General features: G+C 33.9%; 1 pseudogene; it reads left to right on the top strand.

Moving 5' to 3' along the window:
- Window positions 1-5,004: 5,004 nt before the first annotated feature.
- Window positions 5,005-10,635, top strand: LOC139883498 (putative ion channel POLLUX-like 2; annotated as a pseudogene).
- The last annotated feature ends 6,753 nt before the right edge of the window (window positions 10,636-17,388 follow it).

The raw sequence follows: 17,388 nt of genomic DNA, 5'->3' as shown, positions 1-17,388 counted from the left end.
AAAACCTAGCTTGCAGATCTTTCCACATTTCTCTTGCTGTGTTGAATCTGGAAATGCTAGGTTTGATTGAAGGATGCACTGAATTCATTATCCAGCATGATACAGTGATGTTGCATCTATCCCATTCATCAAAGAGTTGACTGTCTTCATCAGGTTTGCTGATTTTTCCATTCACAAAGCCAAACTTAACCTTGGATCTAAGAGCCATTGTCATAGCTCTAGACCAGGTATGATAGTTGTTATTGTTGAGGAGAGATGAGACAAGAGCTTGAGTGGGATTCTCACTCGGATGAAGGTAAAATGCAGAGGATGGTGAGGTGTTTTGGTTTGAAAGAGTGACATTGGAAGAGGAGTTTCCAATCTCGGCCATGTTGATGATTTTGAGGTTGAAGTTGAGAGTTTGATTGAGAGGTTTTGATGAATTCAAGCTTAGCAAAGATTTCGGATTCAATTGGCTCTAGATACCATATTGAATTTGAGAGTTGTAAGTGATAGAAAGTGAAAAATTGTATTGACTTGAAATTAATTTTACAAAGGCTATCTCTATATATTTATATTACAAAGGACCATTCTAATGTGAATTAATTAACATTACTGTCAAATCGGTTCCCAGTGTTTAGTATGGCTTTAGATTGATTAAAGTTGTTGAGAGGATTAATCAAAGCATGCTTGTACTTGTTGGAAAAGAAGGTAATGATTGTTGCTTGCTCTGGAAGTAAGCTGAAGGGAGAAGGAGATGTTTTGGGCTGAGAGGGAGACTGGGCCTAAGCTGACGAAGCCCAAAACGGATGCAGCCCAACACGGGCTTAGAACGACGTCGTCTTGAGTACCGAAGGAATGAGAGGGATGAAGGCAAAACGATGTCGTCTGCTTCTAATGACAAAACGACGACGTTTTGTTTCCAACGGTCGATTCTCTTTTTTGAATCAAAATCCCTAATTTCTTCTTCTTTCATCTTCTCCTTCTCATCACCGGAAATCGCACGATTTCAACATGACAAATAAACGTTGTATACTCTCCTTCGTTTGGAATTACAAGTTGATTTCCACTTTAAAATTCATTCATCTGCTACTATATGGTAAACTAATTGTCCGAGAAGTTAATTAAAAACTAATACAGATGCATGCAGAAACAAATAAAATAAAATAATATTAACTCCATAGATTGGATCTCTAAATCCATGTGCTTTCAGCTGTTCTAATTGAAGCGTTGTATAATATGCATATACATAAGTCTGAGTTGTTTTCTTTTGTACATAATAAAATATCCGTTTGTTTTCTTCTTCAAACATTGTAAATTATAATTAAAGTTTTTATTTTCTAAACATTTTTTTAAACATCAGAAACAAATTATTTGGCAGAAGCAGCTAGAGTTGTTTGCCGGACAGTCAAAATAAATCACGTCTTGAGACTTGAGAAGAAGGGTTGGGGCAGTCGACTAACATACTCTCTCATATAAAAAGAATATGCTAGAATTTATGTTCTAAAACTCATATTATATTGGACCTGCGAATAAATAAACAGTAGTTTATTGGGTCGCACAGTAGATTGTCATGAATATGTTAGGATTAATTTGGTTGACCTAATTTTCAGTAACTATATATATATATTAGTGTTAGCTTAAATTATGGTTTAAACGTATCAGACATAAGAGTTCTCTCAGGTAAACAACCATCTAAACCTAGTTACGCATAATTAGTATTCTGCTTCTCTTTCGTGCAATTGTGTGTGAGTCAATAGAGAGGCGATGTTCGACAGTCGAACGGAGTCTAATCATCACGTAATAAGGAGAAGATAATCTGAAGAGGAAAAGCTACGATGTTTGTATGTTTTTTTTCTATCTAATCGTGACTATGTAGAATCAAATGTTTCTGGATTTGTTTTATGCGATTAATATATAATTCCGCTGCCTATATGACAATGTTTGATGATTGAATCGCATGTTAATTCTCTATAGAATATTGATTCTCTCAACAATATAGATTGTTTTATAATATATACAAGTCATTCCATATGTCGGTTGGACGATTTTATCATGTATAAAAATATTCGACAGATATTAAAAAAATTGTGATAATAATATATTTATAAATATATGTGACAAACAAATGAATATATATTTATATATATTATATTTGATTTTTTATACTATTTTATTTAAAGTTATAATTCAATTTAAAATTTTATTTTATTTATAAATATTTAAAATAAATATAATTAAAAATAAAAGCGTCTCATTCGACAATAACATTTATAATTAGAATAACTTAATTTTATTACTCATAATAAAATTAAAAAGAATGTGATATGAATAAAGAATTTTTATAGTAAGATTTATATTAGAATTAAGAGTTGAATAAAAAAATTTGGAAAATAAAATATCCATCCATATAATATAATACTAATATACTCTCTCTGTATACAAATAGAAGACGTTTTTACTTTTTAGATTCATTGTAAATTTGATGTATCTAGACAATAATGATGACTAGATACATCAAATTTACAATGAATCTAAAAAGTCAAAACGTCTTCTATTTGTATACGGAGGGAGTATTAATTAATACTGAATATATAATATAGAATGCATGAATGACAGAATGAGTGACCAATGACACATTGTGTGACCAATATTTCCCTTTATGAACTATCCACGTGGCAGCATGAGTAAATTGTCCGACACCCCTCATTAAGTTTATGATATTGAGTTAATGTCCCTAAAGTTATTTTTAATAATAATTTACCCTTACACTTATAATATTTGTTGATATTAGTCATAAATTAAAGTATCATCATTTTCACCATTTAACTGTTAAATCAATAATAACATATTTACTCCAATCACGATTTGGTCAAATAGTTAAGGCATCCGCCTCTTTCCTTCAGATTGAAGATTCGAATTTCGTTGGGAACATGTCAAAAAAAATATAATAACATATTTACTATTAACATACAAATTATGAAAAATGATTAACATAATAAAAAAATAGTTATCATTAACATAATTTTTTATTAGATATGCCCAACAATCTCGCTCAAAATGTGTGGGCACAAAGAGTAGTTGTATAATATTTGGATTATGAATAATTTTTTAAATGATAAATAAAAAAAATTATATGTTAAATTTTAATTTATCAATAAAATTATGTGTCAAAATTTGATACAACAATAAAATTTCTAATCGAAATAATTTAGTCTTTTTTTTTTCTTGATAATTTTCATACAATCAAATCCAAACATCCAATCCATCTATGTCGTATATTATTTTTTTCCCAGTCAGTTATGAATTATGATTCTTCATAATTAAACGCAAGGGGCAAAGTTAGTCAAAATTATAATATACTTCATGTACGATGGAATATAACATTTTCGAATGAAGAGAAATTATTGGGTGAAAATTTTCCACCACATCATCATTTAAATATGTAAATAAAAATCTGACATGTATAAAATTTAATGACTCAACATGATAAATGGAATATATCAACTAAATCATTAGTTGAAAACGAAAAAAAAAAAAAGTTACAAATCTATACTAATATATTAATGATGAATACAAGCCGGTATATTTTGACACCTAACCTATTTAGAATTTAGAAAATAAAAACAGTCCATTAACGACTAGTTTTAATCTAATAAGGCAACTTATTAAAGGAAAAATTTCTTTCTTCCTCTCTGGACTCGGCCATGAATAAAAAACTCCCCCTTCACAAAACTTCCTAAAAATTCCCAATTCAAAATTTATGAACCCTAATTTCTAAATTTTGAAAATTTATAACCCAAATTTAATTTATGTTTAACCCTAAATCATGACCCTAGTTTTTTGAAAGTTTGTTGTTCTTACACCCAAATGACATGAGTTCTATATAACTCATATGCTTCTTACGTACTGTACTAGTCACTACACTTATCCAATATAAGTATATCTTCATTCTTTCTATAAACTAGATCAACGAACGGGAAATTGTATCAATCGATTTTATTATCTTCAGCTTGCATCAAAATTGTCATAAACATCGAAGGAAAAAAATAACGGTAAAGAATGTTGATTGTCCTGATTTCCAGATTTTCATTAGTGGAGAAGACAAGATTCGTGATGTTTGTCCCTTTTTTTTGGTCAATTAAATTGATTTAGTTGCTTTATTTAAATTTTAAAAAGTAAATCTAATATATTTTAATTAATGATTTAATTTTATCCTAATTTTCATGTAATATATTGAACTATTAAATTATATTCTTGGCAAGTTTTAATTTGTATGTTCAAATGATGATGGGGTGGAACCAAAAATTTTTAATGAGAGATATATTAGATTTTTTTTATAGTCTAGAGATATATTAATTTAACATAATGTGTATTGTATTTAACCCATTTAATTAGCACGTATGAACATATTATTGGGGCGAATCGAATCAGTAAAACATGAAAGTTGACCGTAAGAATAAATGATGTATCATATATATTTTGAGGACCAAAACTTTACATAAAAATATCCATCAACTCGCCAATCAGACGCGATCCAACGATTAAAACGATTATTTTATGAGATATTATAGGTTGGATACTTGAGGTACAAACATGGATCAATTGTAATTGTAAGTAAAAGAAAAAAACCTTCACTGACTTTGAAAACAGAAAATATCTATCAAATTTTCTCACTGCAATAGTAAAAAAGACAGAAATTATGAGTAGGGTCGTCGGGTACCTCAAACATTCATTTTGGACCCTCATCTTTTATTTCTTTCTTTCAAAGATTAGTTGCAATCAGACAGTGTGGCAAACTGGCATTTTAGTGTAGATACACTTTCTCTACTTGAGAAGGACAGCCCCTTTTTATTAATTTTAAAAATTGCGACTGAAAAGTGGAAAAGGCAAAAAAAATAAAATAATAAATAATAAAAAATCTATAAAACCAAAATTCAGAATCTTCCACTCAAGTTTATTTATTAGTATTACTATTACTATCCCGTTGAGGGGAGCATTGACTTTTTACTGACATAGACAGAGATGGTTCTCGGTACTCTGCTGCCGTTGAATCTGCCGCCTCCACCAGCTCGCCGTCGCAACCAGATATCATCTTCAACAAGGTAACACCATTACATTACGTACTCACCTCCAATCTCAATCTTAATGCTGCTTCTTTATGAATTTTGGAATTGATTGTCATCGTCATTTATTCTTCCTGCGTGCGTCTGCTCTGTTTCACTCACAACTCACAACTCACCAGTATATATATTATGGAATGTGACATAATTGAATTTGACTACTGGAGTTCATTTTTCAGGAGAACAAACTCATTGGGCTTTTGGTTGATCCATTCCTCATCATCTTTACATTCTAATTATTTCAACGTACACAGTAGAGGTGGGTAAAATTGTTTCAAAAGGATCTATATAGTACCTTTAGCTTGGTGTGTTATACTTTCATCAACTTCTCAAACTCGCGCAGTTGATGTTCAGTTGATAGATAAAAGTGGCTTCTTAATTTCCCTATTAATTACTCCTCCGTGTCTTACTGTTTGTCGAGCAGTACATGTTACAGACGTTTTCTTTCACATGTTGGATTGACTAGAATCAATACTTTTTAGGTCAATCAAAGATTACTTGTCAAAGGAGATGGAACAATTTTGACTTCAGTATTAACAGAAATGTGACGGATGGTTTCACCGATGAATTATCTCAGAGGATCCATAAAACTGCTTCCCATGTGAGCACCTAATGTCAAAGCACCGAATGATAACTCCGAAGACAAACTGAATTCATTGATTGGCTATTGGCTTAATCATGTTACTTACTGTATGCAGGATCACCTAGATAATCATGTTACTGGATCAGTGCCATCATATTGCCTCCTCACTCTCGTGCAGTTCCATTTTCTTAATACACTCACGAAAGTGATTCGAGACTCGCTTCCCTCTGTGGTTCGAGTTTTCTGGTCTATAAGCACGCTTCCCTATGTGCAGGCTACAAGCCTGCCTTTTGCTAGCATATCTGGTCCTTTGAAACCTTCACATCTTAAGTTGGACGTGTCCTCCACTCTGTCCTCCATCCTATCTTCATGGTTTCGAGACCTTAGATGGGGATTGGCACGACATGTGTATTTGTTCAACATCCAACTTGAAAGAAATGTTGCCGCGTAAGAATAGCATCGCTTAAGTTCATGGCTTCAAAATGTTTTGCACGACATCTCTTTGCTCTCATTGGTCGGCTGATACTTTGTTATGTATTTTCTTAGGGCCCACATAGTGCTCGCGGTAACTTGCATCTTTTTTGTTATAATGGGCGGTATCTTGTTCTACAAGTCCAGGTAATTTACAGCTTAGTATAATCTGGCGGTTTCTGTTGCTGTACTGTACACTGTACATTTGAACTTTTAAGTTATTGATTTTTCCTCCATTGGCTGATGTTCCGCTTATGCTAACTTGAACTAGTAAAATGTCGAGTGCCACAGGACTAACAGGCGTACTCTGGAGGAATGCTTCTGGGAGGCTTGGGCATGTCTGATTTCTGCATCTACTCATTTAAAGGTGTAATGTTGCCTTTCCAATCTCATATATAACTCTATTGGGGTTAATGATTGTCATTTATCAAATATGTATTTTCTACGATGGACTAATGGCTTTTTCTTGTTTAAGTGCAGCAAACAACACGCTATGATCGCATTATTGGCTTCATTCTTGCTATATTGGGTCTCTTGTGTTATTCTCGGCTATTGAGCTCAATGACTGAGCAGTTCAGAGTAAGTTCATAAAAAACACCTTTGCAGAAGCTAACTTTCATGCAACATTGGAAATGGATAGTTAAGATCATATTCGGGCAGGATAGCATGCAAAAACTCAGGGAAGGGGCACAAAGTCAAGTTCTGGAGACTGATCATATCATTATTTGTGGCGTAAGCAGTCATCTTACTTTCATCCTAAAGCAGCTTAACAAATATCATGAATTTGCAATCCGTTTAGGTACTGCCAAAGCTAGGTAATTGATTCTTGTGGGTCTATGATACTTGTAATTTAAATTTTAATGCTTTGCTTTTTCTAATTCATCTCACGCATGATTCTATAGGAAGCAGATAATTCTTCTAATGTCCGATCTTCCAAGGAAGCAGATAGACAAGTTGGCCGACAACATTGCTAAAGATTTTGCGAATTTAGACCTTCTCACAAAAAGGTATGGCTATAACTAATTAGTTTCAGCTCATTCAAGTAGTCATCTGTAGTAAAAACTCCAACCCTTCTGAATTTGCATGAAGTTTCATTTTTCATCCTTTGTTTTTCCTGATTGGATTCTATGGTTTCTGAAGCTTAGTCTGTTATTTCCTTTAACTTTTTGACTCTGCTTGTACAGTTGCAGCCTCAGCTTGACGAAGTCGTTCGAAAGAGCTGGCGCGAATAAGGCTCGTGCCATTATCATACTACCTACAAAAGGAGATCGGTAAGAGTACGATAGTAAAGGGAAATAATTAGCATTGAAAACTCCGGCGGCAGGTTAAATTTCATAGATTACAGGCTTAACCTGAAAATGATGTTGGATATGGTATTGGAGGAATAAGAATTACTTTTTCTTGGCCTTTATGTAATTACAATGTTTTATGCACAGAGACATGTTCCATTGATTACTGTAGATTATTCCAGATTCTCTGTTGATCAGGTATAAAGTTGACACAGATGCATTTTTATCTGTATTAGCTCTGCAACCTATTCCAAATATGGAATCAGTCCCCACCATTGTAGAGGTACACCGTTTATCAATTTTATGCTGAAATATCGGAAAAAAAGTAAGTCATTAATGTAAATTTCTAACATTTCAATGTTATTCAGGTTGCAAACTCAAACACCTGTGAGCTCCTGAAATCAATTGCAGGACTGAAAGTAGAGCCAGTTGAAAATGTTGCATCTAAGCTGTTTGTTCAATGCTCTCGGCAACATGGTCTCATAAAGATATACAGACATTTGCTTAATTATCGAAGTACTTGATAAACTCGACTCCATATTTACAGTTACTGTTTTTTACTTTCAGTCCAGTGAGGTACAAAAATGTGGCAAATTTATGACTTGTGGAATTTGTCAATAATTTTTTAGACCAGAAACTTATTCAAGTAACATTTTCTATACACATGGTGAGTTTTTGCACAAACACTAATTAATATTATTTATTCATTGCAGAGAATGTGTTTAATCTATGCAGTTTTCCCCATCTTGCTGGACTGACATATGGACAGCTAAGACGAGGATTTCAAGAGGTAATGTTGTATGCATAAGTTACTTCCCTACTGCCTGAAATTTAGTTTCTTTCCATTCTTCTTGTTTGAAATGGATGTCCTTCCAGGCAGTTGTTTGTGGTCTTTGTCGGAACGGGAAGAAAGACTTCCACCCAAATGATGGTGAAATTCTACAGCAATCAGACAAAGTATGTGAACTTGTCATTTTTTTTAACAAAGATTAATTAATACACTGGTAACTTTTGTTATCTGAAAATGGAGGTTTGTTACATCTTATGCCTGATTTCACCATTTAACGATCATGTAGATATTGTTCATAGCACCTGTTCATGGGGAAAGAGAACCACGTCTCGCAGATTCAAGTCTTGTTAAAGAAGGAATTGTTATTCATGATTCCAAGATCCTCGAAAAAAATGTCGAAAGTCAAAATTCTGCGTTACATCTGATTCAGTCTCGACTTGAAAAAGTTGTGAAACGTTCCAAGAAATCTGGATCTAAGGTATTACTTCCTGGAAATAAATTGGTTGAATTGAAGTCTGTTTTGAAATATTTTTCCTTTTTGTCAGAATGACCTTGTTAGTGAATGTAGGCATCTGAGGGAAAACAAGGACCAAAAGAATGCATACTTTTGCTAGGGTGGCGCCCTGATGTTGAAGAAATGATTTCAGAGTATGATAATTAACTTGGGCCTGGTAGTACAGTGGTATGCACTCATAAACCCTCAGTTGTGATATTAAGATGAGTAATTATCTTTATGAATATTTATGAATAAAGACAGATCCAGTCAAGAGCAGTTATGAAATTTGGAGCTTAGGCGAATGATTCTACATAACATTTGTTACCCATGAGAAAAACATAGCAAATGACAACATGCAGTTACACAATTAGTTTAAAATGTTCTCAGTTGTTCAGGAGATACTATGTGCTTTATCATACTGTTAATAATTTCTATACCTATCTCCATGCAGGAGATACTATCTGATGCACCCCTTGAAACTAGGAAGAAGCTAAGTGAAGTTGCTGGTCATGGAAAACTAAAAAATGTCCAAGTTTTTCACAGGGTATTTCTGTCTTATCTAGGCGTCTAAAGAGCCAAAAGCTGCTTTATTTTCATTTTCACTAGGGTTGTCTTATCTCTTCTAATTTGTTTTCACTTTTTTACGTGCTGCAGTATGGACACCCCATGAACTATGATAATGTAATGGAAACAATAAAGAACATTCAAAGTTATTTTAAAGAAGGAGAAGAAATTCCTTTGTCTGTTGTTGTAGTGTCTGATAAAGAGACATTTATAGGAGGTACGAAGCTAGTAACAATGATTTAATTTTCTCTTCTTTAAACGTATAAAAAATAGACTTGATATAGCTTTTTTTCCCCTGTTGCAGATCCGTCCAGAGCAGATAAGCAATCCGCATATTCCCTTCTTCTTGCTGAAAATGTTTGCATCAACCTTGGAGTAAAGGTATTTTGGTTGACCTATTACGACTTTTGTCAATTATATTATGCTTTTTCAGTTTTTCCCTTCCATAGAAACTTATTTTCCAAGTTAGTTCAACCGAGAACTTCTCTACTTGTTCTAAAAAAAATAAATTCAAGATAATAGAGGGAGCAGATTGCAGGTACACAATCTTGTTGCGGAGATTGTTGACTCGAAATTTGCCAAACAAGTAAGTCTTTCTTGAGCTGAATCTTTCAGGTGGAAAATGGAAATATATTAGTTTTTCAGAAGTTTCTGCTGTATTGTCTTTAATTTTAAAATTTAATCAGATTTCGAGAATCAAGCCATCCATCACTTATGTAGCAGCTGAGGAAGTCATGAGTCTCGTTACAGTCCAAGGTGCTACTTTTCCCAGTTTCAAATAACATAATTTCTGTTATCTATCGCTGATTCTTTGTTTTTGTTTAACAGTGGTAGAGAACAGTGAACTAAATGAGATTTGGAAAGACATTCTAGATGCAGAGGGTGATGAAATCTACATAAAGGTAGTCTCCTTTCCATGATTATTGGCTGAGCCATTGTCATTTTCTTTTGAATTTCAACTGGCTAGATTCTTGAGAAAAATACAAAATCTGTCTAAAACGATCAATAATTCCTTTTGATTTATCTTATTACAGGATATTAACCTTTATATGAGAGAAGGAGAGAATCCATCATTTGCAGAGCTCGCTGAAAGGGCAGTTCTACGGCGTGAAGTTGCCATTGGTTACGTGAAAGACAACAAAAAGGTATAATATTGCTTGCATTGCACTTAAACATGTACTGGATTCCACAGTTATCTAATAACTACATACATACATACATACACCGCTCTGTTGCAGTTCATCAACCCGATTCCCAAGTCCGAGCCCCTCAACCTTGTGTTAACAGACACATTAATCGTTATATCTGAACTTGAAGGAGAACAACCCATCATGTCTTAGAGTATAGGCTTCAATCTTCGGTACAAGGAGCGCAGCATTCACCTTACCGTCTTGGAGTCCAGTATATCAATAGAGTGCCTTAAAATCTCGGCGTGTCTCCCAGCATTCAGTCAGGATCTGACAGTTGGAGTATAGCTATAAACCTTTTCATTCTTATCATTTAGGACAGAGTGGTCTTTCACACGTCATTTTGAGAATAGCTCTCTGATATAAATTTTCCAAGGTTCAATAATAATGTAATCTTAAACCTTTGGGAAATGAAAATCCAGCAAAAATAATGAGAGATTTTGCAACTACTTTTTTTTTTCAAATAAAAGTTATATTTTGATTGATACTTTGTTGTGGAAGTACAAGTGGTTACAACTTAATATGAGTTAGGCTTGAGTTAGCCAAGCCTAAATAAAGATAATAATATATAAAGGAGTTGTATAAAAATAAATACAACGAAGATCCACACTCCATCTATATCGTATCTTTGGTAGGAAAAACTGCATCCAAAAGAGGTGGCTCCGATATAAATATGATCGAGAAAACTCGAACCAAACTGAGACAACCAAAAAGTTGCAAATTGATCTCAAACTAAAGAAATAATGATAGAAAGCCACTTAAATTCTACGTCAAGGACACAATCGTCGTCATGCGAGGGACGGGATAAATCTATCAATACACACGGAGAAATACTAGGCTGAACAAAACGAAGAACATAAATCTAAGGCAAAACACTTAATCACCATCAAATAGCCCGATCTAGACGGAGCAAAACCACCCGTGGTTGGAAAAATTAAAGGATCGACATAAATGGCCTCCTGGATCGTACAGAAGACCAAAAAGAGGCCAGAGAGCTCCTAGTTTCCAGTCGTCGCCCAAAAACTACAAACCACCAGATTTGAAACGACCAAGTCATAGAGGAGACGTTACCCAATGCTCTAGATAGCACAGAGAGCACGGAAAAGGCTCGACACCAAAAACCGTCGGTGGCCACCGCTTCGCCGGAGAAAAGGCCAAATTTCATCTGAAATGAAGGAGGAGAGAGGTAAAAGAGACCTAGAGGAAGAGAACCCAGTGCAAATCGAGTAGAGATTGAGGAGAGCTAGCCAAAAAAGCGAAATAAAAACGGAGGGAGTCCGATCGCCGCTGGAGATAGGCTGACAGCGAGGTGGCTTTGTTGTCTTTTTTGCTAATGAAGGTAGATTGTGGATTGATGAGTGGAACTGCTGATGAGAAGAAAACAGGGTGTGTGTGGCGGAAGTATAGAGTTTGGTCGAGAGAATTGAGGTGAGAGAAAAGAAGAGAGAGAAAAGAATTATTATTATTATTTTTCATGTTCATTGGGACTTGGGAGATACAATTGTACACCATGCTTGGCATCACGAATTTTGTTGCAAGATCTTTATTTTTGGCTTCAAGAAGAGCTTGTAATGTAGAAAGACCGATGATGAATATATCTAGTGGGGCTTTAATGATTCATTTTAGTATTGAGCTATGCTTATTTTATTTAAAGAGTGGTGATCTAACATTATGATCATAATTGCTTGCCATTACACGTCACGAAGTAATAATTCATGTTGATTCAAGATGAAATATGAAAAAATGTATTTTTGTTTCAACCATTAGTGCGGAGAATTTTACTCCGGCCATGGAGGTATTCAGGGGCATTTACAAGTAGAAGACATTTTTCAATTGCCAAAGGAGAAGAGTCTAAAAAGGCACCAGAAGTTCATTACCGTGATCCTCACGCCAAGAAAAGGTAACCGTATATGTCTTATCATGAGGAAATTCTTCAATGACCCGGCTCTCCCGATGTGGTGGCCATTCTTATCTGGCACAACACCCGTCTTTCCAACATGCTTTGTCCTCACTCGCATGCTTCATGGGAAGGTCATGTGGGCGGTCACAATTAACCCCCCACCCCCAAGAACTCAACGTCCTCACTGAGGGAACCCAACATTGTTCGAAAGGGTACTTGGTCGATTGTGATACCAAATGTAACGCCCATTCATACCGGACACAAGGACTGGTGGCATGACGTCGCCATAACTTATTAACTTTCAAAGAGATTTTTATAATCATTACCCATGTCCATAGCTTATTAACTTTCAAAGAGAGAGATTGGTCTCATAGTGATTTAAAAATGGATTTTCCTCAAGCATACGACAAACTGATTAAAGGGTACTCAATCCATGGATAAAACCCATATTGCCATTCAACAACTTTGTAAAGCCATAGATGATATCTTCAATCCTCAAACATTAGTAAAGAGCAAAATTATAGAGATTGCGTACGATTCTATCAAGAAATTTATTGTAATGTCGTGTGAAACTGCTCGTTTCAAGGTAATTAAAAAACCGGTAGTGGAGAACCACCCCGAACGCACCTTCAGTGCCTCTAAGATATAGACAATGGTGAAAGTGTGAAATCACCTTGGAGATGTTGTAATGACTGATGACACTAAAAATAAGTTTCTTACAGCCGTAAAGTACAAAGTTGACGAAGAAAAATATTACACAGTGAGTGTAACAATTGTGAGTATGGCGAAGGACACACTATACATCATGAAATACTATTACAAAGAAGATGATGATGATGATGGTGAAGATGAAGAAGATATGATGATGATATTCCTCCATCAAGCAGCGGAAAGAGTGGAAAGGGGGCAATTGATTCTTCGACTTGCGGAAAGAGTGGAAAGGGGGCAATTGATTCTTCGACTTGCGGAAGGGGAAAGGGAGGGGGAAGGGGGAAAATGGGGGGAAAGGGGAAGGAGAAAATTTAGACGGGTAGTTCAAGTTTGAAAGTTTCGAGATTTCCAAGGTTAAAGTTTGTTTTCACGAGAAGTGGAAGACTTCCAAAATTTCCCGTGTTAAAGTTGATGATCCACCTGCTCTGAATATGAAACGAATGCATGAGACATTAGAGGTTTGAATTTTTATTTTTTATAATTTCGTTTGTGTTTTGAATTTCTCTATATTTGTTTGATGGGTGGATGCTATTTTTTAAATCCTAAAACAATTATGGTCTAAAATTAAAAACTGAATTTAAGATTTTTTATCGAGAATTTAGGACTAGGAACGCAAAAAATTGTATCTGAATGTTGAGATTATCATGCATAAAAATTGACATAATTTTTTAGAAGGTTTAAGCCTTGTCACCCCTATTCTGCTTGACAGCATAACCAAATTTTAGTTACTAGACGATGATGTGGTTTATAGTAATAGTTGTTTCTTGTTCATTTTTTTTGAGATATTGAACCTTATGAGGTGTAAATATTAAAAGACCATTGTTAAATAGTCTGGATCTAGAGTGACCAGGATGTAAACCTCTTCTGGTAGATGCAGATATGTTTCTCGGACATGTTCCTGGCTATCGACCTCCATTCAAAGTACTTCCTTTCGGAGTACGAAAAAATATCGAAGTGAATGAGGCAAAGGCTTAACGAAGACTTGACAGAGTCCTTCCTCCACATTTTTTCTTAGGTATGATTCATCATGTCGCTGGAAATTACCGCTATTTAATGTTCCGCGAAGTTTTTTTAATTGTATGTACATGTGACACCCCCACTCCCTATTTCCATCCATGACCTCCAATGACGTGAGACCGCTCGCGGAGCATCAGGTTTCTTTCTTGCTTAAATATTTCAATTCAAAATAAACGATTATAATAATTTATAAGTCAGGTTAAGTCAATATAATTCGACACGTAAGCCGCCCAAACAGGTCATTTAAATGTAATAACTATGCATGCTAAGCTCTCTCTGAGAGTCCGTTGATCGTGGTACGTAGTTTATTCTAGTAGAGATCGCACATCAACTTTGAACTATTCGTAACCTGAAAAATTTAGTTCAACGTTTATGAGATTTATAATCTCGTGAGTAGGCCGTTAATTATAGGAGGTTTTTTCCTCCTTATATATTCTAGATTCTGTCCTCGATAATATTTTGAAAAAATTATCATGTAATGCATCACCAGAATCTTACCTGATCTACTAGATGAGTCTTTATTTTTCGAATTAAATAATATTATTTGTTTATAATCAAAATCGATTGTCAATCAATTCAACCAATCATAGAGAAAATATTTTATTATACATTATTGGTAACCACAACTCTTTATCCCGATTTTCCTCCCGATAAAGTTTGTGACCGTAGACTTTATCTATTCGAACGACCCTTTATCGGTGTCGAGTCATGCTTTCAATAAAGTCAAATGTCCTTCGTTAGAACACTACCTTAACCACTCCCTTGTTCCAGCCTCTAGATCGAGATCAGAACCATCCATGTGCCGTGTCATGACAACCATTTCCAGTGTTTCGTAGAACCGACATGGATTCCCTTCGAGTTTTGCCGACCCCTAGGAATCATTTTATGTATTTGTTCGATTATTCCCACGTGGTTACGTATAATAGTAGTTTATTATAAATATTTACGAAAATTGGTCCGTTTTGTTTATCGTAGGAATTATTTCAAGATATTTTCCCTAAATTATATATATTATGATTCTTTATCATTAAATTTATTTCATAATATTTTCTCCCAAATTATATATATATAACGAACTTTTTTTTATTACATTATAATAGTGCGGACAGCATGACTCGAACCTCAGACCTTTCGAATGGAGGAGGGGATGCTCACCAATTAGGAACGATTTTATCTCAAGATATTTTCCCAAATCTTATATATGTATATATAATACAACCAACCTAGATAGCTATTATATATATAATATATACAAACAACATGCATGAAGTATATAATAAAAATATATATACCATCTATAATTAAAAAATCTACCCACAATATTGTAGCCCGATATTAACTAATCGATATTGGCTTAATCCTCCGTCGTCGTAGATACTCTCATTACCTACTATAACGAAATAGAATAATCATTTTTGAATCGTAAAATATTTATGTGTCTTACTTGACTTATTATTTTTATCCTTTTAAACTTATTATTATTTACTCCTCATAGTAATGTTTAATGAGCATTTTACAAATTTAATCAATTACTTCTTCCGTCCTAAAATAATTATATTTATTATAAAAATCAAAACATCATGTATTTTGAGACAGTCCTAATATAATTATTACTACCGACAAAACTGTTTTTGACCTAAAAATCTTTAATTATATTGTTTTAAATAAATTCTGATAATTTAAGTTTATTTTAATATTATTATTATTACTAGTTGTATCATCACTGTTTTATATACAAATTAAATATTGGTCAAAATAGGTTTGGCAATAAAATCGGCCAGATTAATTATCATGAATCCATTTATGTATTCATTTTAATTTAAACAATACTTCCTTAATCTCGAAATAAAAATAAAAAATATTATATATTTTGAGACCAAAATAATATATAATTATAATTTTCTTTCATATATTATTCCCACTTCTTTTATTCATTCTCTCTCTAGTCCAGACAATCTAACTCTACAAAAATACTCTCCTTTTCTTCATCATACCCAGATTTCGACCATAGTGCGCCCGCAGCCTGTCGCCGGTCAAGGTCAAAATTCTGGCCTAGATTTTATATAACCGATTTCTTCTCGTCGAGCCTTATTTAGTGATGATGTTGGGATTTATTACCATGTTTAGATTATTCTAAATCTATACTTAACGTTTTTTGACTTAGATGTAAATCCTTGTTTATATTTTTTTTTCTAAACTTTAATTATTATATTATTTTGTGTCGTGATTAGAAGGAAAATGAGCTTACCTATAGTCTCTTCTATTTTTAAGAGTTGTTGGTGGTGGTGGTCGCCGGAAATGGTACAGGTAAGCTGGTGGCTTCGAGAATGGTGATTAGCTATTTAAGAGAGCTCTCGATCGTGGTGGTGGCTATCAACGGGTTCCGATGTTGGTGGTCGTGAGCAGAAGTTTGGTGGTGGTGAGTAGATATAGACAATGGTTTAAGCAGAGGCTTTGTGTGCATGGTGAACAGTGGGTTGGACATTACCCGTGACATAAGACTATGGCTTTTCTTACTTGTGATTTCTGCGCAAGGCAGTATGTACTATACTGATTTTTGTATGGTATAATTCTGATTTTATAGCAAACTCCTCGAAGCATTGTTCAAGAATATTAATGAGACCTAGGCATTATTCCACCGCTCAAATTAGTAGGTTTTTGACAATTTGAAGGTTGATTTACTTGTTTTGAAATTCTAATTATATAGGTTAATAATTAATTAAGGTATTTAAAGATGTATCCATATATATATTATATTTTTTTAATTTTATTATTAATTTATTAAATTAGTTCCATCTAAATCATTACGCGAAAAATATATTATATGTAATCGCTTTATCTAACTATAATTCGTGTCTAATTCGGAATATGGGTGTTATAATACATTTTCTTTTTGATGTAGGTGGTGTCAGATAGCTTTAACGTTTGGGAGCTGCAATGGTTAAATTGTAGGAAAAAGTTCAATCGTAAGGTTGCACTTAAATGAGTAATGCTAACGACAAGTGAAAGAATGGCTAAAGAAATCAAGGTAAGTGAATTTATTGTGGAATTTATGGATCACACATGTATATTAATTATACATAAGTTGTCGTCCAATTATATCGTCTATAATTTGTGATCGACTATTGGTTAATTATATAGGCTACGGAAATATATACATATATTAGTATGGGCCGTATATATGTAGAAGCTTGAAATGAGGCATTATGGTTAATGGACCCATAATGGCCCATAAAATAATTATGTGGTTGTGATCACTAAATCAATACATACAAATA

The sequence above is a fragment of the Rutidosis leptorrhynchoides genome, unplaced genomic scaffold, assembly GCF_046630445.1.
Source record: "Rutidosis leptorrhynchoides isolate AG116_Rl617_1_P2 unplaced genomic scaffold, CSIRO_AGI_Rlap_v1 contig409, whole genome shotgun sequence".
Lineage (NCBI taxonomy): Eukaryota > Viridiplantae > Streptophyta > Magnoliopsida > Asterales > Asteraceae > Rutidosis > Rutidosis leptorrhynchoides.
This window is presented reverse-complemented; position numbering and strand designations above follow the sequence as displayed.